Source organism: Leptonychotes weddellii, chromosome 2 (assembly GCF_054177405.1).
Source record: "Leptonychotes weddellii isolate Sample4059 chromosome 2, ASM5417740v2, whole genome shotgun sequence".
Lineage (NCBI taxonomy): Eukaryota > Metazoa > Chordata > Mammalia > Carnivora > Phocidae > Leptonychotes > Leptonychotes weddellii.
The window spans coordinates 166,746,267-166,753,739 of record NC_138370.1 but is presented as its reverse complement, the minus strand read 5'-3'; the positions used below and the strand labels follow the sequence as shown (position 1 = coordinate 166,753,739).

General features: G+C 42.1%; 1 long non-coding RNA gene across 2 annotated transcripts in view; it reads right to left on the bottom strand.

Annotated features, from left to right (window-relative positions):
• Window positions 1-283: 283 nt before the first annotated feature.
• Window positions 284-7,473, bottom strand: part of LOC145720228 (uncharacterized) — a 54,406-nt gene continuing 47,216 nt past the window's right edge. Inside the window, exons 1-2 of one of the 2 annotated variants that reach the window (XR_014143087.1) lie at window positions 5,029-7,328; window positions 284-2,376 (exon numbers count right to left, since the gene is read on the bottom strand). This is a non-coding gene — a long non-coding RNA (uncharacterized LOC145720228). Of the gene's footprint in view, window positions 2,377-5,028; window positions 7,329-7,473 lie in introns of those variants that run through there. The other variant, XR_014143088.1, reaches the window with a different exon arrangement.

The window sequence follows — 7,473 nt, the reverse complement described above, 5'->3', positions numbered from 1 at the left end:
GGGCTAAACATTTCACATGCTTTTCCTGCTCAAATTCAGCTTATAAACAGAGGTTACATGAGAAAACCTCCAGAAGATTTCAGAGAAGGAAGAGATGGACCAAAGGGCCTCATGTGGACACTAAAGCTTGAGCTAGTCATTGAAGGAAGCAAAGAGTATGAATAGAGAGATGGGGGAATTAGGAACTAGGTCAGGGCAGTCTGATGGAAATATAATAGGAGCCACAAATAGAAGCCACATGTATAATTTTTAATTTTCTGACAGCCACATCTTTTTTTTAAAGATTTATTTATTTATTTATTTATTTATTTATTTATTTATTTATTTGAGAGCGAGTGGAGTGAGGGGCAGAGGGAGAGAATCTCCAGGCAGACTCCCCACTGAGCGCGGAACCTAACTCGAGACTTGATCTCACCACCCTGAGATCATGACCTGAGCCGAAACCGGGAATCTGATGCTTAACCAACTGAGCCACCCAGGCACCCCCAGCCACATCTTTTAAAAGGAAAAAGAAACAGGTGAAATTAACTTTTAAAAGTATTTATTTAATTTATTTAAATTATTTTAACATGTAATCAGTATAAGAAATTATTAATGAGATATTTTAAATTATCTTTTCTTAGAAAAAGTCTTTGAGGGGCGCCTGGGTGACTCAGTGGGTTAAGTGTCTGCCTTCAGCTCAGGTCATGATCTTAGAGTCCAGCTCAGTGGGGAGCCTGCTTCCCCCTCTCCCTCCTCTGCTCACCCTGCTTGTGCTCTCTTGCTTTCTTGCTCTCTCTGTCAAATAAATAAATAATATCTTTAAAAAAAAAAAAGAAAAAGAAAAGGTCTTTGAAATCTGATGTGTGTTTTACACTTACAGCACTTATCATCAGCAAGTAGCCATGTTTTACGTGCTCAGGAGCCAAATGTGGCTGATGGCCACCATCTTGGACAGCACAGTCACAAAGGAAGAAAGAACTGGCATTGACCGAAGTCTCACCAGACCTCCGTCACTTTTTCTACGTTATTTAACTTTCCCCACCACCCTCGGGAAATGCTATTATTCTCCCCATTTTACAGATGAGGACACTGATACTCTAAGCGATTAAGTCAACAGCTCAATGAACAGGCTGACCTAGGATTTAAACCCAGACCCGGCCAATTTCAAGCTTGGGCATATTCCTCACCCTGGAACTGGCTTCAGCAAATACCCCTGGGGGCTTTGTGCTATGAAGCAAGATGGTGCCTGAGCAAGGAGAAACCACCAGATCCCGGGGCTACTTCTGAGCAGCTTGCTCCCCAGCCCCCAAAGCCCACACAGCACTAGGGCAGCCTCCTGGATCTGGAGGAGGGGAGGAAAGCAAGCAGGCAAGCAAACCAACCGACCTTTCCTGTTAAGTAGCACTTGAAGCTCTAGTTCTTCTCCTGAACAGCAAAGCCACAAGAGGGTATGCAGGAAGGGCAAGGAAGGGCACCTGTGGTACATAAATATTTAACTTTTTTTGCTGGGAAGTGCAGGATGAGGAAACACTTGGCTGTTTCTCAGCCAGGGGAGCAGGGCTCCCTTACATACACCCTTTGTGGGCTCCACTTTGTCGTCAATTACTTTTCTAAAACTATTAAGAGAGGAAAGGGGGAGAGTATAAACAGAATTAACAGTAATTTATGATCTGAAAAGAGACAGCAAGAGTTTGAAATCTGTCTCTATTAGGATACTTTCCTGGCGCTCCCCTGGACCCCCAAGCCACAGGATCCTGTAGGAAAAGGATGTTTATACAGCATTCCTGGCAGGAGAGACGCTTTTCCTTGCGCCCAGAGGGCAAGGTTCAGCCAACTTTCCACAGAGGGGTCTGGCTTGTGCTGAGCCTGCTGCCAGGACCCAATCCCGGGTGTGGGCAGTCACTGAGCTTTTTAGATTTTTGTTTTATTGCATTTATGTCTTTTTCAGGGGTCCCTTCCAGATTTCTCCAGGGACCTCCAAGCCTGCTCCTCCCCCACCTCAACCATCAGTAAAGCCCACTAGGAGAATTGCCAAAAGAGACACTCATCAGTTCAGTGAGAATGTTTCCCTGCTTCTGCCTTTGATAACTCCAGAATTTTCAAGACAAAGATTTACTCCATCATCTAAGGCATGTTTTATGCCATGCACTTTCACTTTGTAGGACTAACTTTTCAAGTCAAGGAATTACAAAGCCTCTACAAATAACAGCTTGAATTACTGCCCAAAAGGAGAGCCCATCGAGCTCCAGAATTACTGTTTCTTCCTTTTCTTTGTCTTTTCTTTTGGGGTTGGCATCGGGATGCTGTGGTCCAACTGGGAATACCGTCTCTGACACGTGCTTGTGGTCCACTCGGTATTAATGATGCAGTCGAGTCTTCAGGTGAATTTTGGAGCTAAAGGGAGAGACAAAAAGAAAATTTCATAAACCACCCCCAGAATCTGTTAGCTGAGGCTCCACAAAGTTTAGGGCTTAACCAGCCAATCCCTTAGATCACTAGCGACCCCAAGTGGCCAACTTAAAATAACAGTTTTTTGGGTTTTGTTGGTTTATGTTTTTGTTTTTGTTTTTGTTTTTTCCTGCGGAAAAGAAACATACTTCAAGGTTTTTTATTCCCAAATCCTTGTAGAATTTTTAAAAACTACTGGAGCTGGAAGGACCATTAAAGTTACCTGGCTTAATCATCTCATTTTACAGGGCGCCTGGGTGGCTCAGATGGTTAAGCATCTGCCTTCGGCTCAGGTCATGATCCCAGGGTCCTGGGATCGAGTCCCGCATCGGGCTCTCTGCTCCTTGGGAGCCTGCTTCTCCCTCTCTCTCTCTCTCTCTCTGTCTCTCATGAATAAATAAAAAAATAAAATCTTTAAAAAAAAAAATCATCTCATTTTACAGAAAGCATAGATCCAGAGAGGTAAAGAGGGATTCCAAAAGTCACACAGCATGTTAGGGTCAAGCGAGGAAGGGTCAATGCAACCAGATTTTAGGTCCTTAATGGAAAAGGAAAATTTTCCCCAAGCCGCAAAAGAAATATTGTTATTACAGAAGAATCACTGTAATGAGGCTGCTTTGTTCTAATACATCCGAAGTTCCCTTAGGTACACTCTTCTTTTTTCCTCTTCTATGCCTAGACTGACCAGGGTTTATTCAATTGAATCACGGCAAGTGTGAGGCCATCATGGGAGAGAAGGGGGATGTCGGCATTTGGCAAATGTGGGTTAGATGCTTATTCCCAAAGCCTGGGCCTTGAGTTTGGTTCCCACCCACATATGCACTGTAGAGTGGGCATTATCATTCCCATTTTAGAAAGGAGAAAATCAAAGCTCAGGGAAATTAATTAACTTGCCCAACATCAGTCAGCTACTAAGTTGCAAAAGCAACTCTCTTCATCACTTTATTTATGTGTGCCTCATTTATCCATCCATCAAATGGGATGATAACATCTGCCTGTAGAATCAGAAAATGTTGATATTAGAAAGGGTCCATAAAGGAGACTGCTTTGGAACAAAATGAACCCCTGCTATAGAAAACTGACAAAAATGTCTATGAGGAAGTTAATCAGAGAGAACATGGGTGCTGTTGTAAGGAACACCAGGAAATCCCATTCTCCTTAAAACAAAAACTAGAATTTCCAAGGTTTCGCTCCAGGTCAAATTTCTTTTCTTCCCCCATGTGACGCCTTTCCCTGGAGGTGTCTCAGTCGCCTCTGTCATCAGGAAGCTGAACCTTTGGCAGGACACTGCCCTCCTCTTGGCAGCTCTGTCCCAAGCATGGACAGAATTCCCTTTGCTATCAGCTCTGAGCACCATGGAGACAGTCTGGAATTTCCCCAGTGCTGTTCCTAAAAATTACTGCCAAAGAATAGAAGGTAAAATAACACAGAGAGTAGAAGAAGCCTAAAATCAGTCTGATTTACAGAACATGAAATTGGGATCCAAATCTTAACTAGAGGGGGTTCTCTCTAGAGCTAGCAAATCCTGCTCTGTTCCAGGAAGGGTCTCAGTTCTAAAACACTCCACATAAATTGCTCCAACCTTTCACAAAAGCAACATGGCAACATGCTTCAAGGTCTAGGAAAGATTCCTACTCTTTGGCCCAGGAATTCCCCTTCTAGCAATCCACCTGAATGAAATAATGAAACCGTGCAGGCAGTAAGGAATACACAAAGATGATCATCACTAACTTACATTCAATTACAAAAAAAACACGGAAGTAAATTATACAACAGGGTTTATGATGTAACCAGAAGATTATGTCACCATTAAAAAATGATGTTTTCAAAGCATTTTTAATGACACTAAATGAAAAATCATTTTAAATGGCACTAAGTGAAAAAAGCAGAGTGCAAAACAGGTGCGTATTATGTGATCAAATATTTAAAACCAAAATAAGAGAAGTGTGAGTGTATAAAGAAAAAAAATAAGAAGAAATGTTCACCCACCAGAGTGTTCACAGTAATTATGACTAAGTGCTGAGATTAATGTTAATTTCTTTTCTACTTATATATTGCTTTAGTTTTACAGTGAGGCTGCATTAATGTGTAATCTGAAAATAAAATATATATATTTTTAAGATATTGATGCTGCAGCTCAAACAGCTGCTGTATTTTCTCAGGCCACACCCTCCTTACTTTGGCTCTGTCCCCACCTTGCTCCTCCATCTTGGCGTCTTCTCCTCCACCTGCCTCACCTCTGCCCTCCTTTCTGTTTTTTTTTTAATTCTTTATTATGATTCAATTTAGTTAAAATATACTTTATTATTAGTTAGCAGGATAGAGTTCAGTGATTCATCAGTTGCATATAACACCAGTGCTCATCACATCACATGTCCTCCTTAATGCTCATCACCCATTTACCCCATCCCCTTTACCCTCCTCCCCTCCAGCAACCCTCAGTTTATTTCCTATAATTAAGAGTCTCTTACAGTTTGTTTTCATCTTATTTTATTTTTTCCTCCCTTCCCCCATGTTCATCTGTTTTGTTTCTTAAATTCCACATATGAGTGAAATCATATGGTGCTTGTCTTTCTCTGACTGACTTATTTCGCTTACCATAATACCCTCTAGTTCCATCCACATTGTTGCAAATGGCAAGATTTCATTCTTTTTGGTGGCTGAGCAATATTCCATTTTATAAATCATACACAAAAATCCAAGATGGATGAAAGACCTAAATGTGAGACAGGAATCCATCAAAATCCTAGAGGAGAACACAGGCAGCTACTTCTTGCTAGACATGTCTCCAAAGGCAAGAGAAATCTCTGCCCTCCTTTCTGCTTGTCCATCTGAGATCCATTCAATGACCCACCCAATGATTAAGCCTTCAAGGGGTCCCTCAGAGTCACATTTGTCAAGATGCAAGTGCCCCTTCTCAATTCCTTACCATTAAATAGAGAACCCCAGTGAAACCCACATTCCCTGCTCATCTTAGAGGGCTTTTTTTCCTTCTTCCTAGTTGAAAGGCAGGGTCCGTGTAAATTTGGAATTGATTCATCTGATATTTATTGAATGTCTGCTATATGCCAGGCCCTGTTCTAGTAGGATGCAAGAGACAAGGTCCCAACACTCAAGTGTCTGGACAGATAATAAATAATCATACAAACAAGAAGACTGTCAGTTTTGATAATGCCATGCTAGGAGTGCATGGGCAGCTTCCTGAGATGGTCACTCTTCAGACCTGTGATGGCAAAGGCATGGGCCAATATCCAGGATGCATTTTGATGCCAAGATGTTTGGAAAAACCCAACTTCTCCAGGGCTCGTGCATTGCCAGTGAATGTCAGAATTGGCCAAGAACTCTCAGAAAGAGAGATGCAAGAGACATCGAAAGGCAGACGTGTGCACACAGGGCAGTGCCAGCTGCCTCCCACTTCCCAGCAATACTCCTTCCTTCTCCTGGCAAGTGATGTGGGTTAAGAGGGAGAGACCAGAAGAGGCTCCTACTGATGGGCTGTAGGGAGCATGTTGCTTATTTCTCAAGTGCATCGTTGTTGCTTACCAAAAGAATAATAAAAGCTTTAAAATCACTAGTAGCCATAATGGTTTCTCTTTCTTGAGATTCAGCAGTGAGTACCTCAGAGTCTGAGGTCCTGGGAATGCATCGCATGTACAACAGATTTAGGAAACCTGAAAGAGGGTACAATGAGAATCCAAAGAGGAGACAGAACCTCAAATTCATTTCTGCTTTCCCAACACCTCACTGCAACACACACACACACACACACACACACACACTCATACTCACACCCATTCCCCTTCCCCGATCATCTATGATGCCCCATGAGCATCCATTCAGAACATTTCCTAACCTTTCTGCAACTTACATAACACTTTTTTCTGGACATAAATAGGGATTTCAACTGGGATGAAAGCTGTCGCTCAATCTCCAAAAAACTCATCAAGCACCAAACAAGAGTGGGAAATGGCTTGAAGCTGACTGTAACAGAGTAAGCAGGATGTTCTGTCCTTAGGAATCGCTGTTTGAACAGGGAATCAGATGAGCTGAGGTTGTTGGAGGAAGCGAGGGAGCAGACACAAATCAAGGACACAACGCACACCTCATGGCTCTCAGGCCCACGGAAAAGTTTTAGAGAAAATTCAAGAAAAATGAAAATGGAACTAGCCCCAAATATATCCCAGATGTCCATTTGCAACTCCCAAGAAACGTGAAGGCAAAATAGAATAAAGCATCTTCCAGCTTTCCTAAAAATATTTAAAGTGAAAATGAACCCCTTGCAGTATGTCGCCCACTAATCTGGCCTCCAGAATTTACTTTCTCTCATCTTTTAAACCAAATAGCAAATTGACGCTTTAGCATATGCTGCCTTGTTCTCTAAATGTGTGAGCCCGCCTTGTTTCTCCAACCGTATTAATGGGTCTCAGGGGCCAAAGCCATAGCTGGTGCTCATGTGGAGTCCCTGGCTGCTAACAGGTGTTCAATACATATTGATTGATTGAAACATAAACCTTATTTATTGATTGACTGCAACATAAACCTTAAACATATGAGCTACAGATACATATCAACTGTTAATAAAGTGCACACAAGCTGCCAGATTATATAGAGAAAGGGTTTATGAAGATATTGCCATCATAATAATGGTAAATAAATACCTCTTTACAGTTTAGAAAGCACGTTCATAAACTTTATCTCTTAACTTCCATAACAGCCATGTGAAATAAGTATTGAGGTTAATTCTCCAGTCCCAGCACCTTTCTGAGAATATAACCAGATGGACTAATTACTCAGTTCATAAAAAAATATGCCCACTCTAACCCCAGGAATCCTGGATCGAGCTGTGTTAGCAGAAACAAACAGCACTGAGCTCTCCTTGCATGTCCTCAAAAAGATTCACAGAGGTAGGCGGAGCAAGATGGCGGAGGAGTAGGAGACCTGGATTTCGTCTCCTCTCAGGAATTCAGCTGGATAGGGATCAAACCATTCTGAACACCTACAAACTCAACAGGAGATCGAAGATAAGAAGAGCAACAACTCTCT